Raw genomic sequence first — 20,340 nt, 5'->3', positions numbered from 1 at the left:
TGAAAGTAATGTCATCTCTGTTGTTTCAAGGCATCTTAAACACTAAAAATAATGTTATGATCAAATCAAACCATAGTCTGCCCCTCAATAGGAGTTTAAAGAAGAGAAATCTTTCCCTCAGCTTTTCCTTGGCATTTATCTCAGCAGTGCTGCCTCTAATCAGGAAATAAACTCAGATCCAATTAGCTTTATCACTTAATTACAGACGTATTCTTGGATTTATGCTTTACTGACCTCACTGCCACTGAAATGAAATTATTTAACTTCTGGAAAAAAAAAATCTCTGCAAATTCACACCTCTCCATTCATCAAATAGTTCTCTTTGATGCCAGGCAACCAGTTGCTTGTTTGACTGCAGAAATAACAATATTATAGCCATGCTTGGGCAGATGCTGCTTTAGTCACCTCCAGGTATTCAGTTCTTCATTCTCTGCCTGTTTTCCTGCCTCTCAAATCCATATCTGTGGACATTTTCTCTATTCCTTTGAATTCTGACAAATGAAAAGCACTCAGAAAGTTCAAAATACTTTGAGAAAGCATGGGTAAAACCATAGGGACCTTTGGAGAATCTTGCCCGTCTTTGAAGACTGAATAACTGTGCAATGGTGGAATTTTTTGGGGTGTTGTGGGGTTTTCCCCCCTCTTTTTCTTTTTTCCTTTTCTTTTTTTCTTGTGACTCCCAAGATATTTTTAAGAATAACTGGGTTTTTAGTTGTTAGGTTCAGTTTGTTTCTCAAGCTGATGCTGCCTGCTACAGAGCCCAAACTCTAACCTTGTGTTCTAAAGCCAGCTTCCCAGGAGATGCTTTTTTAGGCTTGTGTCCTAAGGAAACAAAGTTTGATGAGTTGTTTTCTCAGTCCCATCCTCTCTCTCTCTTCTTCCCTCCCAAACTCTTTTGAAATTCATTCCTCTGATTTAAATTAACTTGAAAATGAAACTGAAGTCTCAACAATTTTCAAAGTTCAGTAAGTTTACTAAGAGATGTCCAGGGATAAGAGAAAATACCCCAAATTACGCTTCAGATGAGGAAGAATGATCTGATTGTTTTATCATTGTTTTATTGTATTTGTCATGGCCAGTGAGGGAAAGAGGCCACAAAAAGCTAAAAAAATTTCAGAAAAAACAACTTAGTGACTTCTGTTTGGGGAATTAACCAGCCATGCTCCAGTCCCAACCATTTTGTTCTCAGAACGATGCAATCAGTGTGGAAAAGCTCCTCATGCTGGGATGGGCTCCCTCCAGGAGATTGCAGGTTTTTGGAGGTGTTCATTTGCTTTCCTGTGTTATGCTTGACATAAAACCCTTACTGTCTGCTAGTGGGTAGGGGACAACAACTTGAACAGTGTGAGGGTGGTCCCTCCAGAACAGGCAGCAAAGCCATCTGCATTTTAGGGGAAAAAATGCTGGGTTTTTCCACTTATAAAGGTGTTTCACTGACATCAGTGCACCACAAGGAGATAACAGCTCTATGTCTTCCCTTCTCATTTAATTCCATAATTTAAATTTTGTGTGTTTTTTTTTCCTTACAGAATTTCTCATGCTTGCTAATTTCTCTATCAATTTCCTCTTTCATCTATCTTTTATGCAGGAATTTATGACTATGGGATTTTGACTGTGTACTCACAGTATTATTTCTCCAAACATTAGTAGAAATGTTATAGGGAACATGTTATTTTTGTGTTGGATTTCTGGAATGTCCTTTTTTGTGTTTTGATTTGCTTGTTCTTGTTTTTCTTTTTTTTTTTTTTGGCAGTACAAAATTTTCTTCAAAATTTGTTGAGCTCAATTGTTTTTTAAATCCATCTGTATAGTCATCACCTCTCCTGGGTATGATGTTATTTATGTGTGGTATTTATTTTAATTTTACTGTGAATGTTTTGTTTGGGTGTCCCTCACTATTTGGGGAGGTAGAGCAAAGGAATATAAAAAGAAAGCTGTACACAATTCTTTGCTTACAAACTGCTTTTGTTTTCATAATTATTCTGGAATCATGGATGCACTCCAGGGTAGATTAGCATCTGCTAGTGAGAGTTTAGGAGAATTAACCTTGTCATGATTGATTAGAGAACAGTCTCTCAAAGTCAATCACATTTGACCACCAATTTTTTTGTTTGTTGTCAGAGCTGTGATTTTTAAGCTTGGATTGAGATCCAGCAGTGCCTGGCTGTTAATCCAGGCTGTCCTGCTCCCCAGGCTTGACCTCCTGCTCCTTCCCATTGTCCTCCTTTCCTCCTCCTTGGCACACAAATGACACTACTTACCTTTCCTGAGATGTGCTGCTGTGGTCAATTAAGATTTGTAACCTCTCTGAAATATTTCTCTGACAGGATCTGGGGAAACAGACCTGCTGTTTATTCCAGCCTTGCGTGTACAAACTCTGCTGTTTGAAAACCAGGATCCTATAGCCAGCATTTAATTTCTTGCATCTTTTAGACTGGTTCAAACAGCTCAGACCCTTGATTTCAATATTCTGACTGGATATTATGTTAGGCTTTGAGTGCTACTAAGAAGGTAACTTCAAATGCTATTTATTTTGCTCAAGTGGGAGAAGAGCTGTGGTGCTACATGATTTGTATATTTTAAAGGAATATATTGTACAGCAAAAAAAAGTGTTTATCCCAGTTAAATTTAGGGCCGGTGCTGTGTCAGCTTGTGCTTTAATGCTGATCCATCCTCCTTTTGTATTTTGTCACAAATACTTGAACAATTTCAGCTCTTCTCCAATAGGTCCTTCCTTCCCCTGAAGGATATTTTATTAATTGCAGTTGTGCCCTGATTATTACAATGTGTTCACTCATCTTTCAGGACTTCAAAGTTTCTCTGCCTTGTCTTCCAGGTGTTGTAGCCAACCCTCAGAAGAGTCTGTCCTTGGTGCTGTGGAAATGGGAGCAAAATTTTTGATTTTGTTATTGTTGGTGCTGCAGGGGAAGGGCAAAATAGGTGTGAGAGGACTGAGGGAGGGTGGAGCAAGCTGGGGTGAATAATTCACTGAGCAATTAAGAGAATCTGAGGGCTGAAAGATGAGTCAACACCGTGAGCTGTTTTCCTTAGGCTTGGAGAGAAGCACCTGTGAGCTCTGGCACCGTTCCTGACCAGGTCATGTTTGTCCTGCTGCTGCACCATCCAGCCTGCAGTTATTTAATCCAGTTTAGAGAAAGGAAGTGAAATGTTTTAGCTGGTTTCCTAAGGAAATGAGGCTTAAGCAGTCACTCCACATGCCAAATTTGACAGAATTTTGTGGAAGTCAGCATCTGGGATCAGAAGAGAGAATAGGTTAATGTTGTGCTAGGCAGAAGCAAGGCAGTGGTCATGAGGATGCACAGAGCTGGACTGGTCACAGCATGTTCTGTTCCTTGCCAAGAGAGTCAAAAACCCCAAAATTTTATCCAATAGTGGAAAGACAGCTGAGTATTGAAGAGTAAAAAGCAGGAGGGAAGGAGCTGGGGTTATGACAATCACAGAAAGGATGAGATGAGGCAGAAAACCATAGCGTTAGGCTAGGAGATAAATCAAAGATGTAAAGATATTGTGATGGGGGTGACAGAAGACCTGAGGAAACAGAACTCCATTGAAAACAAGTTTGCTACAGCTCCACGTTCTGCAGCAATGTTTTAAAATCCTGAGACAGCATGATGAAGGAACAGGGGAATAAATCAATATTGGCTGATCATGTTCCTGCATTTACAGGGGAACTGAGAGGACAACTTTTTTTCTTGGTGATGTTAAGGCCAGTTACTTGTAGGAGCATGGGTTCAAGATGCTTGAGATCTGTTTCCAAGTTACTGTCGTATCTGATTTAAACAACTCCTCCATAACTGGAAAACTGAATCACCTACAATTTTAGATTGGTCCATTTTATTTGTGAACTTGATCTCTCTTCTCCCAAGCACCATCTGCTGCAGCACCATACTGATGTACACCTCACTGCATTTCAGGGAGATGAGGAATTTGGCATGAGGCAGTGAGGGGAGATTGAAAAAAGAATGCAGGAGTGCATAAGGGACCACGTACAAGTCATGTGTGATGAAATAATGCTGTCCTGGTAAATAGAGATGGCTTAAAGAAGTGAGAAGCCAGAGCTTCAAGCAGCAGAAATAGTCCATGTGAGGTAGGGGAAGGAAAGATGAGGATTTCTTGGATGGAGAAGTAGCAAGAGAGGGAATTCTGGCAGCACAGGCAGGCTTGAGTGGGTAATTGAAATGCACTGCTGAGCACACAGAACCAGCCAGGGGATGAGACTGAGCTCTCTGTTGTTCTGTTTTCTTGTGAGGTGACAGAAACAAATCTATTGAAGTCAGAGAACACGTTTAAGTGCCTTTTGAATATTTTTCTGTTAATGACTCTTCTGGCAGTCCTTCAAAATCCATAAGCTTGTTGATTTAAAGAGCTTTTTTATTAACACACTCTCCTTAATCACTTTCTGTTGTTCTCCTTCATGAAGGGGGAAAAAAAGGTAAAAAGGTATGAATAAAAACCCTCTGGTCTTTCTAAGGGGAAGAGGATTTGCTGTCTGTGCAGGTGACAGATTAATTTGAAATCTGATCTCTCAGCTCTATGGCAATGCTGAACACCTTGATAGGACCCAACCATTTTACATATTCTTACTGTTACAGAAAAGTAATTATTTTTTTCAGCTTCAGGTGTTTGAAACTACATCTTAAGCAGCTCACCACAAAAGCAGGAAAGTATTTTAAAAAGGGATGTACTGCTGAATAAAAAAAGAATTAATAAACTGGAGGTGAAGTCCATGTGCAACCTATTAAATTATCCACGATTTAGACTGTGTTCTCAAGTTTTACACACCAAAATGTCTAACCTTAGACATGCAATGTAATCAGCAGGTCCCCAAACGTGTCATAATGTTCTTCATAGGGTTCTTCTTCTTGTTTGCACAGCTGCCAGATGGTGTGTGCCATATCCCATTTCACCACATTATTATTATTTCTGTCTCAGGGCTGGTGAGAGCTGCGGGCCGGATGGGATATTTCACACTCGGAGCTGCTCTGTGAGTTTGATCCATGTATTAACAAAGGCTGCATCTCTGCAAAGCCCCAGCTTGGGCAAGAACTTGGGCTGTGGAAAGTGTAAGTTCTTTGGGGCAGATGGTCTTCATGCCTTATCCTTAAACCTCCCAATAAGCTTAGCCCAAATCCTACCTCCCCCACCCTTGTGCACATCCTAACAAACCTCTTCTAATCAGGTTCCTTTTCCCGGTAAAAGTCCACTCTGTCAAAATCTGTCATGGAATCACAGGGTTGGAAGGGATTTTTGAGGGTGGAACCCACCCTTGCAGTGAGCAGCTTGCAATCAGCTCAGGTTGCTCAGGGCCCCATCCAACGACAGTAATTTTAAATTTGATCATGACATTTCCATCTCTTAAAACTGTCCACTTCCTTCCTCACTTCTGAATTCCTTAATGACGTCTCTGTGTGTGCTGTCTGTAGCTCCTGCCCTCCAGGTTCCCCTCATATTCTCTCCAAGCCATCCTTTCCTACATACTTCCCTGGAATTTTCTTCTTGCCACCCCTGCAGGTTTCCTCAGTGCAGGTTTTAGGGTGGCACCTTCATCTTGGCTCCATCTATCCCCCACCCTTTCCTGCTGGAGGTCATCTCTCAGTGACAGACATGTGGCTTGCGTGTCCCCTTTGACTACACAGAAATGGTCTCCAGACCTTGTTCCCAGGATCCTAAATCCAAGCAGTCACATCTTCCCATCTTTTCCTTGGTCTGGACTGCTACCACTGTGCTTGGCTGGTCTGAAGTGCTAAAATAATCCTGCAACCCATTGGTTGCATTAACTCCCTTTCTTCTTTGTATTATTGCTTCTCCTTTCTTTAGGATTTCAGCTTGTAGCATATGGATATTTCCTAAAATAATTCCTTTTTCATAGCCTACATGTGTGGAGACATAGACAATAGTAAATATGTGCTGAACCAGAGGCAGAATCCACAAGGAGTTAAATCCAAATTTTCCAGGAACAGGGAGAGAATGAATGAATGGATGGTGTGGAAATCAGAGTATGGATGTTGTCGCTTTCCATTCCTGTCTGTGTTTTAGCTGCTCTTTATGATCTTAGGGAATTAATTTTCCAAATCTGTATGTGGTTTTTCTCCTGAACTATGAGTTGCTTCCACAGCCTACTCCTAATCACAACAGAACATTCCAGAAGAAGGAATGAGCAATGTTTACAGCTTTCCAGAGATGATTTTCTCAGCCTCTCCCTGGTGTGTCTGCCTGTGCATGTCTGTGTGTGTGTTTGCTTTCACAGTCAAAAGCATTCTTGGCAAATGGAATCTCCAAGTGAAGAGAATGCTCCAGCTGTTTATCTATTATGCCTTTTGGCACCAGGGAGCCAAAAGTTGGACTCCACAATAAAGCAATCAGTTGCACAGAATTTGGCCAGCTCTAATGGGAAAGGGAGGCAGCAGCTATTCTAAAATATCCATTCAGTAGGTTAAAAAAAAAAGTTTTATAAAGTACATATCTTCTCTTTTTTGCATGAGCAGGGTTTGTCCAACAGCTGAGGAAACAACTCCTTGAAAGAGTTAGAAAGTAGATAATAAAGATACATTAGCCTAAGAAGTGATTTTTTTTGTCAAGTAAACAATGGGAAAGAAAAGGAAAAAAGAGGATTTGGTATTGGTATGGGCTGAGGCTTATCTGAAAGTATGTAAGGCTGATTTCACCCATCATCAATTTCTTGTACAGATGCTTGTCACAGCCAGTGTTGAGCTGAGAGCATCTCACTTCATCTGCTTGATGTCATCAAATTTCAATAATTCTCCTTTGCATCCCCTGGGCCAAAAGGGCACATGGTTCCTTGCACCTTAAGTGGTAATTCTGTTAACAGCTTGGATGCTGACAGCAAAATGGGACCAATATTTAATATGCCTTAGATGTAGTGTAAAGTTTAGCTCATTTTTCATCTGGTGCCAGTTTTGTTCTCTTCCAAGGCATTCCAGTAATTCTCACAGGATTGGTCTTTAGCTTCAGATGCTGCATCGTCTTTTGTGTTTATACAAGTGACAGGATCATGCAGCCTAAGTCTCTTGATATGAAGTAGAATTTAATAATCATAACTGTTGCCTTTCTCTCCTTCCCAGTACTTCCCATAAATTCTTAGACACAATTTTCTAGATAACTGGGAAAAATTGTCTAAACATAATCTGGCCCATAATTATAGCCCTCCAAAAGGGCTAAAATTCAAGTTTTCAGGACAATAAAAGGCTCTGCATCAGTACAGAAACTTCTCTTGGCAGTTGTTCTATGAGCAGATGTGTGTGCTCAGTTTAAGGCATTTTTATAGTTGTAACCATCCTGGGCAAGGCTGGGGCACAATTGAATGTGTACAAGAGAAGGTGGCATTAAATAGTGAAAAAAAAAACCTGAAAGAAGCAGGGATGAAAAAAACCTTTTCCATTCCCTTTATTTATTCCTTGGTCTCTTGTTAATGCCAAATCTTCTCATGAAATTACCATTGCAGTTGTTCAAATTGCCAAGTGTTAATGAGAATTTGCAGTCAGGAGGGACTCGAGGAGACAGCTTTACTTTTAGAGCTGAGGTGTTGCTGCAGGGTAACTCTGAAAAACCAACTTCTTCCCACTATTTCCTTGCTGATTTTCCTAATTTTGGTTCATAGGGTCACACCTAGGCTGGTGATAGTGGGCATAGGATAAAAGGTTCTGGGGAAAGACTTCTGAGAAGGCAAGGTCTGCCCTGTGCCAGATTTGGAAACCAAATAGGTAAATATAAAAAAAAAAAGTTGGGTTACACAGGTCTGCTGTGCTGTGAATTGAAACAAAAATAAAACCTGACCCCTGGATTGTGTCAAAAAAACCCACAAATTATCCCTAGTTATTGCTTTGGCTTATGCTGTACAGCATTAGCATTGAAATTCACAGTCAGAACAGGCACAAATTGATTAATACCATGTTTTATTTTTCAATAAGGGTTGCATTATTCGAAGAAATATTATTTTATATATACACATATTCATTTATACATTTATATATATGTATAGCGTAGCTTTTAGCTACTTTGCAACAAGTCTATTCACTCTGGGTAAAGATCCAAGATTTAACCCCAGAGCAGAGGAATTAAGGAAGTTATTTTTGATGGAGCTTTAAAGGGAATATCTGCTTGAGCCCTTTTCAAGACAAAATTCATAGACCTAAGAGGGTTATTGATGATTTTTATATCACCAAAGAACTTGGAGCTCTAAATGGACCAAAAAGTGTGTGCAGGCCACCTACCTGGCTGGTTTTCCCTTACTTGAAGTGGAATTATAATCCTAATTTCAGTGTTTGTAGCTGTAGCTCTCTAGAAATAGTAACTGAACTTGAAATGACTGCTTTGTTCGCATCTGTTTTGCAGTTAATGTTTGTTTCTGTTAGAAAAACGCTCTGTCAATGAATCAAGGTGCTCTACTGGAATGCAGAGCTCACATCAGAAAACTTCTGCTTTCACTCTCCAGTGACATATTTTTAAATTAATTGACTTTCTTTTCTTACTGTATTCAGCAATACTGCAATCCTTAGGAGTATCATGATATTTTATTTAATTACATGAAAGATTTAAAAGATTACTTATCATTAAAATAAAAATAAATATTAAATACCACAGGAATGTCCTTGGAAATTCCGGGGAAGATGACAAATGACTTTAATATCTGCAGGTATTGTGTGGTTATCCCTCTACCTATAAGAATGGAGAATTGAAGTTTTGGGGCCTTTTCCTTACTGAAACTGTTTTTAGTCTCAATTTTGCCCAGAAAAACATTTGAGAATACAACATGGACTGGTCACTTTCACAGCAAAACAAGAATTAAGAAAAATGTGTTAGGAGGTTTTTCTAATAATTTGGTTTTATTGGCAAATCTGTTTCTGGTCACTCGCTTTCACATGGAAATTGAAGTATGACTTGCATGAATTGAGTCTACACATACATTGAACCACAAGCTCTTTTTTCCCATCATTAATAGGTTGGTTTTGTGATTTTGAAGTAGCCTGCCCTGAAACCAAGTCTGGAACTGTAATTTCATTTTCTGAAAACACTCAAAATGTCAGTAAATCCCACCAGTCTGAAACAAAATAAAATGTAAATGTATTTTAATTTTTGTAAGTGACATAAATACAATTTATCACCTAAGTAACAGCTAATACTTAATGTTTATGCCTTCAAACAGAGAAGCTGCTTTACTTAAAAACGATGCAATTCACATTGCCAGTACATATCTTTTTAAAGAAAAGGAAATAAAAAGAGAAAATCTTGCTATTCTGAGGGAAATATACTTTCAACCATTATTTGACAGTTAAAAATCTGTTTTTTAGTAAATTTTTGCAGTATAATTTCACCATAATAGATATTTCTCATTGGTATAGTAAGTACAATTAGTTCATTCTGTGGCATAAACATGACTTTAGAACGTGTGGTTATTGAGAATTATTATAATGGAATACAGGACTAAGACTGAAGGTGAGCACTGTAGAAAATGGTAAGAAGAATTCTGAAAAAATTGGGATTTCAAGAGAGTGTCAGTATGTATTTTTGTGCATGGATTTGAAAATATGAGAGTCCTAGAATCTCATTGGATGGAGCATTTTTGTCCTCTAACTCTGCAATTCTCAGAGCTTTTTTGTTGCTCTGCCTGTTGTGGCAATGTCATATTTCCCTTTCCAGAGATTTATGAGCATTGCTTTCCCCTCTTCTTTCCCCCCTTTCCCTGCCATAAAAAAATTCCCAAAGGAACTGACTAAAACAGAGCAAACATTTTGTAAAGCAGTCCCTTAAATAGAAAATCTGCCAAAAGGAGCATTTTGCTGCGATTCCCTTGCCCCTGGTATGTACATCACAGTAATCAGTGACCAAGTTGTTTCAAGTGTTTATTCCAACTGTGTTTTTCTTGTATTATGCAGCCTTGATAACAAAAAGGAGAAAAATCCTGGCAAGGCTGAAGATGAATTTTCCCTAAAAGAAAAATATCACTGCTCCCTTTAAAAAGCACACAGAGTCTGTAAATGCTCTCCTAAAAGTTGAAAACTGTTTATTTGATGAGAATCCACGGCACAAGTGCCTGATTCATTTCCCAATTCTTCACTGACCTTTTGACTTCCTTACTGCTGCGTGACACAAATTGTGTGATCCTGTCTGTGTGCTGTTTCTTTTCGTCATTAGCCATGATTCATCTTCTCTGTGACTTGTCAAACTTGAGTTATTTTTAATCCTTTGCTGGGCCTCCCTAAAGGCTTTATATCATATCTCCTGACACTGCACATGATCTCTCAATCCCTATTGTCCTACCCTAGTCGGATTCCTCATGTTTATTTCCTAACCCTGATAGGGTTCCATCTATTATTGCTCTTCTTAATAAATCTGCAGTTTTTGACAAGTTACAGCCACTTTCATTTTTTACAAACAATTTGTATGAACCCGTTAAACAAAATCAGTCACAGTAACAAATCCTTCAGGGCCTCTTTGTTATATTCTCATTTGGCAGGAGATTGTTCCAGGACACAATTTTATAGCAAAATATATTTCAGACAGTTTAGTTTCACCTCTCACTTCATTAGCCAGAGTAATATCTGGAAAAGTTTGCTGCTCTTCTTGCTGTTTTGATGATTTCTGCCCTTTTCAAATGTGAGTTGAGCTTTTTTTAATTATTTACTGACTGTATCAAAGGAGGTTTCCTTCTCTTCTGTACTGCCTGCAGTGAGAGGATGTGAGGAAGTGGCTTTAAGGTGAGACAGGGGAAATTCAGATTAGAGATTAGACAAAATTTTTTCACGGTTCAGGTGTTATGGAGCTACAGGGGCAGTGCTGGATGGACAATTGGACTGGATGACTTCAAAGCTACTATTCCAACCTTGATGGCTCTGTGATTCTATTGATTCCCACTTGCAATATTTAAGTGAAAGGAAAATCAAATCTGTTTGCCTTTGTTCCAGAAGTGAAGCTGGAACAAAGCTTAAGGTTTGTCTTGTTTTTTTTTTATTGATAATTTAATTGTTAAACTTTTGCTGCTAAAAACTACAAGAATTTTGGTAATTCTACTAAGAGTATTTTCATAAACCTCAGGAATTTAGGATATAATCTCATCGTTAAGAGAACCAAAATACATTCAAAAACAGGAAAAGCACAGTTTAAACATCGAAGCAATTGTATTTCTGCTGTGTCATGACATTTCAGTCCTGCTTCCAATGTCAATTACTGTTTTCAGGATGTAGAAAATTATGTACAAGCATCAGAGTTGCTGACATTCTTGCATGGGTTTCAAAAGTCACTTTCAGTGACTCTTAGGATCTGCTTAACTTGCTTGGAAAGCAGAAAATAGAACTGAAAAATAGAAGCTACTTTGCTGCTTCTACAGTCTCTGCTCAGAAAAACTTTGTTATATCTTTGTTAATGTTGTATTTGATTTATGAAATCTAAATGAGAAAGAGTAAATTACTGATTAAAATAGGGATTATTGTTTAGACAACTATGGAATATAAGTGTTGTCCAGTGAAAGTTGTGTTCTTCTGAAGAGAGGCGTATTTTCCAAGTATCTCTATAAAATTACTTTGAATATGTTTGGATGTGGGGCTGAACCAAAGTGTTTAATTTTCATGATAATGTTTTTGTTGATTTTATTGTAATTCCTTGTAGTCTAAACAAGACTGGATCAAATATATGCAACAAAGATTTTGTTTTTTTCAAGAAGGTGAATTTAAAATTCTTTGTTATGGAATAACAGTGAAAGATAAACTCAAGGAAAATCATGCTGAGGATGAGGCAGGTTTTCAGTTTTGAAATTAATTTTGCAATGCCTTGGGTTTTTCAGAGTTAAAGAGAGCCTTCAATTTATGCACATCTTGAAGTTAAACTGGGAATTTGATTTCTCATTTCACCTAAGATGGAGAACACTGAGCAGTGTTGTTGCCTGGGACTCCACAGTGCCTGACAACTCTCTTTTGACTACAAACAAAATAAATATTCTCTCTCACTGAGACCTAGCCTGATGCTGGCAACTGTGATGGGGAGTTCAGAAACCTGGGGGCTGCATGGCCCCATATCCAACCCAAGGGCTCAGTCTCAGCCCTGGGAAGTTCTTGTCCTCCTCAAATAGAGATGGTCAATGGGTTGGGAACTGTCAAGACTTCCAGCATCTGTGTGCTTCTGTCCAAGGGTAATATCCAGCTCTAAAAAATAGTGCTAAAATCTCCTTTTTCTAGGTTGATTTCCAATGTCAAACCATTTCAAACACAGATTCGAGGTAAATATCTCTGCTTTTTATGAGGAAATGATTGTTGGAGGAAAGCTTGAAAAGCTGTTTTGGAGGGGAACATTTTTGTTGTTGATTGAATTGAAAGCTCATGTCTTTGAGTTTCCTGTGTGTTCATCCAATATCCTGCCCATTTCTCTGGTTTGTCTAGTTAGTGTCTTATTTAAATATCTACTACATTAGATAAAGTGAATTATTTTATTTTGTAAAGCTAATGATATGCCTGGAAGAGATGAATTATTAGATTTCCAAAGCACAAATTCAAGAAACCATATGAAATTTTAAAAAATTAAATGAGCAGTAATATTTACAAGCATCATAAGCCGCAGGGGCAGGTAGATTGTGGTGGGTTTCATGTTATTTTTTCAGGCTGCTGTGTGGACTATTCCATCAGTCTTTGCCTGTTAGAGGAGTGGGAGGTGATGCAGGAAAGGAAAGGCTGAACATGAACGGGCATGGGTGAATTTACCTCTCATTCAAAAGCAGCTGAATTAGAAGGAAATGAATGTAAAAAGGCTGATGATTAAACACTTCCCAAACTCAAGGAAAATGCTCACATAAACTTCTCTGAAAGAATTGGTAAAAGGATTTCCAGCTCCCAGCCAAGCAAGAGGCAGCAATAAGTAGTAAGAGGCTCCTGGGCAGAACATGATCTTAATTTTTTGGAGTGTTTCTCAATCATATGAATTTATAGAAGAATACATCTTTGTGTTTCTGGTTCACATGCCCCATCAGGAGTGACTCATGAGTCTCAGAGCTTGATAAATATTCAGCTGGTCTTATCTGATCCTTTCCTGCACTCTTTTGGAAAGCTTGCTGAATTTTATTCTGCACCTTTCCTGGTTTAGAGCTGATAAATACTTGATACTGAAATCATGTAAACAATGTCAGTGTTTTTAAGGTTTTTCAGAGCTAAAATGCCCCATCTGATCACGTTTCACCCTTTTCAGAAAATAAACAGGATGCAATAGATTTTTATTATCTTCTGTTCCAAAACTATGTCAGATTAGCTGCAAAATAACTTTTGTTTGACAATGTTGTATAAATACTTCTTACTTGAAATGTTAGTGATACCAAAAGATTTATACCCAAGAGCTTTGAAGTATTGTCCAATTGTCTCAGTGTATACAGCATTAAGAAATGTTTTAACTTTTGTAGCTTTGAAGGGTGTCTTAATACTAAGCAAAAGCTGGTGTGCTTCTGCACCACATGGAAATGAGGAAATATTCCAAAGCACTTTTCCTTTTTGATAGTCCTTTATTGGGTGATGCTGAGTGACCACTTCAAAGATGAACCCCCTGCATTTGTGTGTTTGCACAGATCTTAACTCCAGCCCAACTGGGGCCTAAGGAACTGATGCAGTACAAAAATGACTGCTGGAGTTTTTGGGGAACAGAGCCACGTTTTAAATCACACTTTCATGAAAAAAGAATCTTAGTCCCTTATTGCGAGAAATGATGGATTGTATGAGTTGCTTTTTATAAAATAGCAGGAAAGATTATTTCAGAAAAGAAAGCAGAGACAATTGAGAAAAGGGAAAACCAAAATGTATCTTGATATCATTATTGAATTTGGTAGCAGAAAGAAGAAAAAAAAGAGAAAGAAAACTAGATGTTAAAAAAACCCCAAAAGACATCAATAAGTCTTTGAAAAAAAAGCCTGAAAGCTGTGTGAATTTGCAGCTTAAAAAGAAAATTTTTAAAATATCCTTTGAATTGAACCCCATTGGCTGATCCCACCAGCATCAGGAGCTTTAATAAGACCATCAATTTTGAAATCCACTGGCAGTTCATCAGGTTTCCTACTGGTGTCAGTGCAGTGGTGGTGCTGCACTGCATTGAAACTCTTGCAATATTCTGATTCCAGCAGTCTACATTTATTTCTGCATTTGCGGGGGTAGGAACAGTTTCAGGATGGGTCTTCAGCCCATAAAAAGCACTTCAAAGGAAAATCACTTAGAATGAAACATCCTTTTAATTTTGTCACTTTTTGCAATGAGGGAACTTTGGAAAAGAAGCCTGAGGATGAAAGCAGCAAATAAAGCTGTGAAAAAAGCCTTGAGATATTCATCTGCCTTTCAAACACTGTGTGCTCCATGGCCATTGTCTTCTTACCTCGAGGTAACACTCATCTCTGGGAATTTTTACCTCAAAGCTTATGAAAATGGAACAAAAAAGTTGAAGGTTTTGAGTAGTATTTGGAAGTATTATTTTAAGAGAATATTGAATTTGACAAAAAAGTTTTTTTTTCTTTTGAGTAATTGAAATATAATTAATTTTTTCAGAAGTGATCGGTAATAAGTGAAGCGTTCAACTTTAAAAAATTTATTATTTTCTGGTAGTCTCTATACTCAAAAGAAAAAAAAAAGTATTAGGAACTTTTAATAGTGTGGGATAACAGATATGGTCATGATGGGTAAAAATGACAAACAGAACAAGCAGGAACAAAGTACTTTTGTGCCTAAGACTGTTGGATGAAGTTTAAAAGAAGTCATATTATTCCTAGATTATAAGCATTCAATAACATCAAAGAATATGTGCTCAGCACATGGATACATATATTCAATAGAAATAACTTTTTCTCTCCCTCACTGCTCAAATATTATTTTTTAAAACTATTGAACTTTCATTTAATTCTATGAAGTGTTTCCTTCTTTTTATTCAGAAGTGCTTGTGAAATTTATGCCAAATGGAGGCCTTATTGTTGATTTAATATTATTTCAGTACAAAAATATCTGTGCAGTACGGTAGCAAGTGCCAATGATTCAGAAGTGCTCAACTCCATTAATCTCACATTAAAGATATAGATAATTTCCTACACAGATAAAAATGTCAGGCAATATAAACTCAGAAACAGAGACTTTGCATGGTATTTTGTTCCTCTATGCTCATTTTTGCATCCTTCTCAAATACCACATGAATTTCAGTGGTATCAGGCTTTGTGCAAGTACATAGAAACCAGTGGGGGGAAAAACTCCAAAGGGAACTTTTGTTTGAGTTTCTGGATATTTATTCTATGCAGGATTTTCTATTTCCCAGGGGCTTTCTCTCTTTTAAGTGAAGCTGGCTGGCTTGGTTGAAGGGTACAGATTTCCTGTCCCTGTCTCTGTAAGTTTGGCACCACAACAGCCATAGTGCTTTCAAAGAGAGAGAAGAGAGCCCAAAGAGACTCAGCCCCTGCATCCCAGCTGTGTCCTGACTGGCTTTTAGGGAAAGGAAAATGAAGGAGGCCTGAAAAAGAGGGGCTCTCATGGAAGAGAGGAAGGGAGCAGGAGGGGAATATCTCAGAATTATTGAGCTCCTCCCATGCCAGCCCCTGGTGCCATCAGTAATTTCCATCCCACCATGGTAGGGTGGAAATGCAAGACAAGATCTTTGTCTTGCATTTTTAGGGCCGGGAGAGATGCCTAAAGAAATCTGCCCCCAAGCACTGAATTTTATTTACTTTTAATCTGGTTTCTAGGCAGCATCAGCTGCATGTCCTGGCTGGGGTGTCCTTTTTCCTCACAATTAGCTTTGGGTCTCACCCAAATATTCTGTAGATAATCCCTCAGGAGAGGAGTTTGAGAGTGCCTTTGCCAGTGTTGTGCTTTTGGATGCTCTTCTCTGAGGTGGGCACTGTGCATAGAGAACTAACCTGGCTTCTAGCTCATTTCTGATTTCTAACTCTGAGTTGAGATGCTGGATTTAGGCCTGACAGGCCTATCACTCTGTCCTGGATTCCTCACTTAACTTGTCTGAAACACACACAGTCTCCCTCTTCGCTGGCTTTTGAAGTTTCACTCAATTTTTTTTTTATTTATTTTTTTCCCTGAAAAAAGGGAGAACATTCCCTTTGAATTTACTGCCCTTGGATGCTTCAAGCAGCTGTGGGTGAGAACATTTGACATGAAGTATTGACATTTCAGATGGATCTCTGGCAGCCTTTCATGGCTACTGGTGCCAATCTGGGGTTTAACAGAGTGGCCTCCACTGAGCTGCTTTGCAAAAAACATGTTGTGTGAGGTGTTCTCCTAATATTTCATATTTTAAGCCAAAATAAATATTGAGGGAGAAGTAATTAAGGTGATTTGTGTACACTGAGGTTAGGAAAGATGGACTTGCAGGTAGAGGGGGATGATTTGTCTGTGGGCAATGTCCTGCTGGTTTAGGAGAACAGCTCCCTGACCCACCCAGGTGTCCCCAGCCATGAGCTCCTCTCACTCTGGGCACAGTGGGAGCTGATTTTCAGTGTCCAACAGGTTGTGTGTCCCATGGGCTGAGCTGGTGATCTCATTGCCACCTGTTTCTGAACTGATTTGGGCCAGGATAAGGTGCTGCATAAATTTTCCCATCCCTTATAGGTGGAACCCCAGTGTGCCACTTCCTTGGAGGTCATTATTGGGTTCAGTCCATTTATAGTAGCAGGGATTTCAAGTGCTGATGTGGAAAGACAGTTCTGATGTTACTGCAAAGAGTGGTGCCTGAAGACAGTTTTTAAGTAGCAGAAGTTGGAAAAAAATTAAATTACAAAGCAATTGAATGGCTCGACACAATCACTTATTTTGCAACTTTCCTTTTGGAGAGGATCACCCCATCACAAAATTATTTTTTAAAATTTATTTTTGCCATATTTAGGCACCTGCCCATTAGGCACCCTACGTGCAGCTGAAAGGGGAGAAGGAAATGAATAAGGGGAGGAGTAGGTTGTGGTAATTTCTGTTATTATCTTGTTTTATGGAATAATTTTGTACCCTCCACCTTTTTTTCTTCTCCTGGAAGCTGCAGGTCCACATCAACCAAATCTCTTGGAAGCAGCAAGTCCCAAAAGGATGTGACTTCTGTGTCCCCAGGGAATGAGGAGGGTGGCAGGAGGGGACAGTGTCAATGGCAGGGAAAGGGAGTCCCAGGGCATTTTTTTGTTTGTTTATTTATATTTGCATTTCACACAGAATAACTGTTTTGGTTTTTAATGATGTGTGAGGAGTGCTGCCAAAAATAGAAAACATTCATTTGAATTTTCAATGAAGCTGATTGTACCTCTCTTCCATTTAATTTCCATGAATATTCTAAGGACTATAAAGGGAATATTCACTGGAGCAATAAATGTTATGCTAATTCTGTGGGACAAAAATGGGAAGTGAGTTTCAAATTCCAAATATTCACAATGATAACCTATTTTATGCAGTACCCATTCAAATCCAGGCTTAATTTGCATTGAAGTCAGAGACTTGAGGGTGTCTCTAGACTTCAGGGTATTTGTACACCTTCTGTAGAATCAGAGAATCTAAAATGCATAAAGCAAAATTGTGCCTGATGAAAGCACTGCAAATTTTAGGAAAAAAGAGAAAAATATTTAATTTTTTTTCTTAAACCCAATTGGACAAAGCTTTTGCAGTCTTTGTGGATTCCTCCAAACAGGATGAGGAGCGTGGCAAACCGTTTTGTGAGTTTGGTGCTGAGAGTTTTCCTCTTTCTGGCTTTTTTCTTCTACTGCTGAATTTTCCATAAAAGCCAAGATCTGTTTGCATGATTGTATTGACAAACAGTTATATTTATACTAGAGAAGAAACCATTAAGGTGTTTTATAATAGGCTTTTGTTTTGCCTTTTTTCTGAAGTTTTCTTTTTATAAAGAAATTTTAATAAGCAGAATTTTAATAATGCTCATTTTTGGTATATTTCCAATATTTGTTTCAGAGGTATTTTTACCTGTAGTTAGGCAACTCACCAAAGCTTTTCCTCTGAGGATTTTTCTGCCTGAAAGACCTCCTGCAGTGCAGACAGGTATTTTGACTCTGTGTTACCATGGAGTGCATTTAAAATTAAATTGATATTGTCTTTTATTTCAATTTAGTTTAGGCCTCTTGCAAGTGCCACCATAGAAAATGAACAGCATGCTGAAATCTGGAGTAAGTGTGCAGGGAGGATCATTTCAGCATCTGTAACACGTGCTTTGTTGTGCTGAAATTTCTTTCCTTTTGTAGAGGAGAAAGCCTAATATTTATGGGCTGCAAGATTTTATTTATAGTGTCAATAAAACCTCAATGTATTATCTATACATGAGACTAATGCTTTGAAATTTCCCCACCAAACCAGCTTGATTGGCTTCTTTTCCTCCCTTTCAATGAGAATGCAAATCAATAAATAGTATTTCATTATCTTGTGTCCAGAGGCTGATTTGGCAATTAATTGTGTTGGATGTGAGCTCTGTGGTTCAGGGGGTGCTTAAAAGGGGCAGGTGATGGATGCACTCCCCTTCCACCTTTGGAGACCTCACTTTAATCCTGCCATAGGTCAGACTGGGAATGAGTTTCTATGGGAATGTTTTACTCTTTAGGGCTTGTCTGTCCACATCATAAAGCCATCAGGCCACATGGTGTAGCTAACAGTAAATGCCACAGAAAAGCTGCTAACCACATCAGCAGGCAGCTTTGGGAAGGGCGATTTGTGTCCCTCAGCAGAACTGATTGGGAGCAGCCAAGCTCAGTTTGTCCGGAATTTCAGGCCCATTTGAAAAGCATTTTTTTCTCAGAGACCTTCCTGAAATTCCCTTAAGGCCCTAAGTGCAACTGCAGAATTGAGCATTTTAATATATTCAGGAAACACCCATTTGACAACAGCCCTTGTTGATGATTGGATCTTTTGAGTCATGGTTACAAAATAAATCAATCCATGAGAATAGAGAGATGTTCTCAGAGGTGATTTGAATTCCAGTGTGACCTGTGTTCTTCAGGCAGCCCAGTGACCCCATCTCAGGCTGGGGAAGAATCCTTGAGCGAGAGCTTGGCGCCGCATCCAAAGCCTCACGACAGGAGCTGTGCCTCGAGTGGAGGTGAGAGGTTTATTATTTCACACATTCTGTGTGTGCCTTCATCATGCACACCCCCTATTTCTCATTAACTCCCTGCCTGCTGAGCAGGGAAAAGGAAAAGCCGAGTGGGAAGCGGGAGGGATCTGTCTGCAAGAGGCTCTTGTGCCTCTCACGCACGCAGGTGCGACAGCCTCATCAGCTGCAGTGCCCCTGCTTCACACCGAGCCTGCATGAATAAGCACTCCCAGATTAGCTGGTAGGCCTTTCATTTAGCATTTCAAGGTATGACTGTGTTTCTGGCATGTGGTGTAATCACAGGGAAGAGTTTTGATGGATAGCAGAGGAGGAGAGGGAGAGAGATGCTCACTGAGGCCAGCTGATGCATATGGGGTCATTTATGTCTTGTCCATAAACTTATGAAGTACAAGAAGAGACTCCTGGGAGGCCAATGACACTAATGGAAAAGTTAAGTGTGAGACTGTACAGCTGGACTTGATGGTTTTTATTCAGAGTTGTTATTAATTTAGACAAAAGCAATCTAAAGCTGTCAGGAGTGCAACCTCTGCATTCACTTCTGTAAATTATCATAGTGTCCATCACCACAATAATAGCAACTCAGGTGTGGATGTTTGCCTTAGAGGTGACTCTCAACCTGCTGGCTTAACTTGTGATTTGGAAGGGAAAAATTACCTTTCATTCTCTAATAAGCTGTGGTGATCTTGAAAGTGTTGAGCTTGAAAGTGTTACAAAATGAAAGTGTGGGCCCATAGCAAAGGCAACAAGTTGAGTAGCAGGCATTACCCTTTAACTAGACTGTGGATGGCCATCAGAGGCCATTAGTTCCCAAATTCCAAATATTCACAGATATTTCTGTTATTGTAAGGAAAGCTGGCGCCAGCAGCAGTGAACTTTTGTTCTTATTTCCAGTTACACTTGAGTACAAGCTGTACCATGTAATAGTTGTAACATTTTTTTCCTTCAGAAAGCATCCCTCACCCTGATGAGAATTGCAGCCTGAAAAAGATCATTCTGATTCAGTGATCTCAGCTGTCACCTCTCTGACCTCACAAAATAGACTTTTCATCTTTTGTGTATCACCTCCTGCTTTCCCTGGGCACGGTGCATTCTCATCACCTCCTCCTCCAGGCTGACATTTGATTCATTGAGCTGCATTCTGATAGAGAATTCCCACATTAGCCCCTCTTCTTGGGAGACTGACAAAACCTTTGTGATGGATAAGCTTTCCTCTGAAGTTTGAGATAGCCTAGTGTATACCTGCCTTTTTTTTGT

General features: G+C 39.1%; 1 long non-coding RNA gene across 1 annotated transcript in view; it reads left to right on the top strand.

Annotated features, from left to right (window-relative positions):
• Window positions 1-4,959: 4,959 nt before the first annotated feature.
• The window catches only part of LOC139593125 (uncharacterized), a 33,548-nt gene continuing 18,167 nt past the window's right edge, over window positions 4,960-20,340 (top strand). The window contains exons 1-2 of the long non-coding RNA XR_011680203.1: window positions 4,960-5,084; window positions 18,973-19,071. This is a non-coding gene — a long non-coding RNA (uncharacterized lncRNA). The remainder of the gene's footprint in view (window positions 5,085-18,972; window positions 19,072-20,340) is intronic.

This window comes from Agelaius tricolor, unplaced genomic scaffold (genome assembly GCF_023055355.1).
Source record: "Agelaius tricolor isolate 1412-34295 unplaced genomic scaffold, bAgeTri1.0.p SCAF_9, whole genome shotgun sequence".
In the NCBI taxonomy this organism is placed as follows: Eukaryota; Metazoa; Chordata; class Aves; order Passeriformes; family Icteridae; genus Agelaius; species Agelaius tricolor.
Note: the sequence above shows the minus strand (reverse complement) of the source record. Positions and strands in the feature narration are given on the sequence as shown.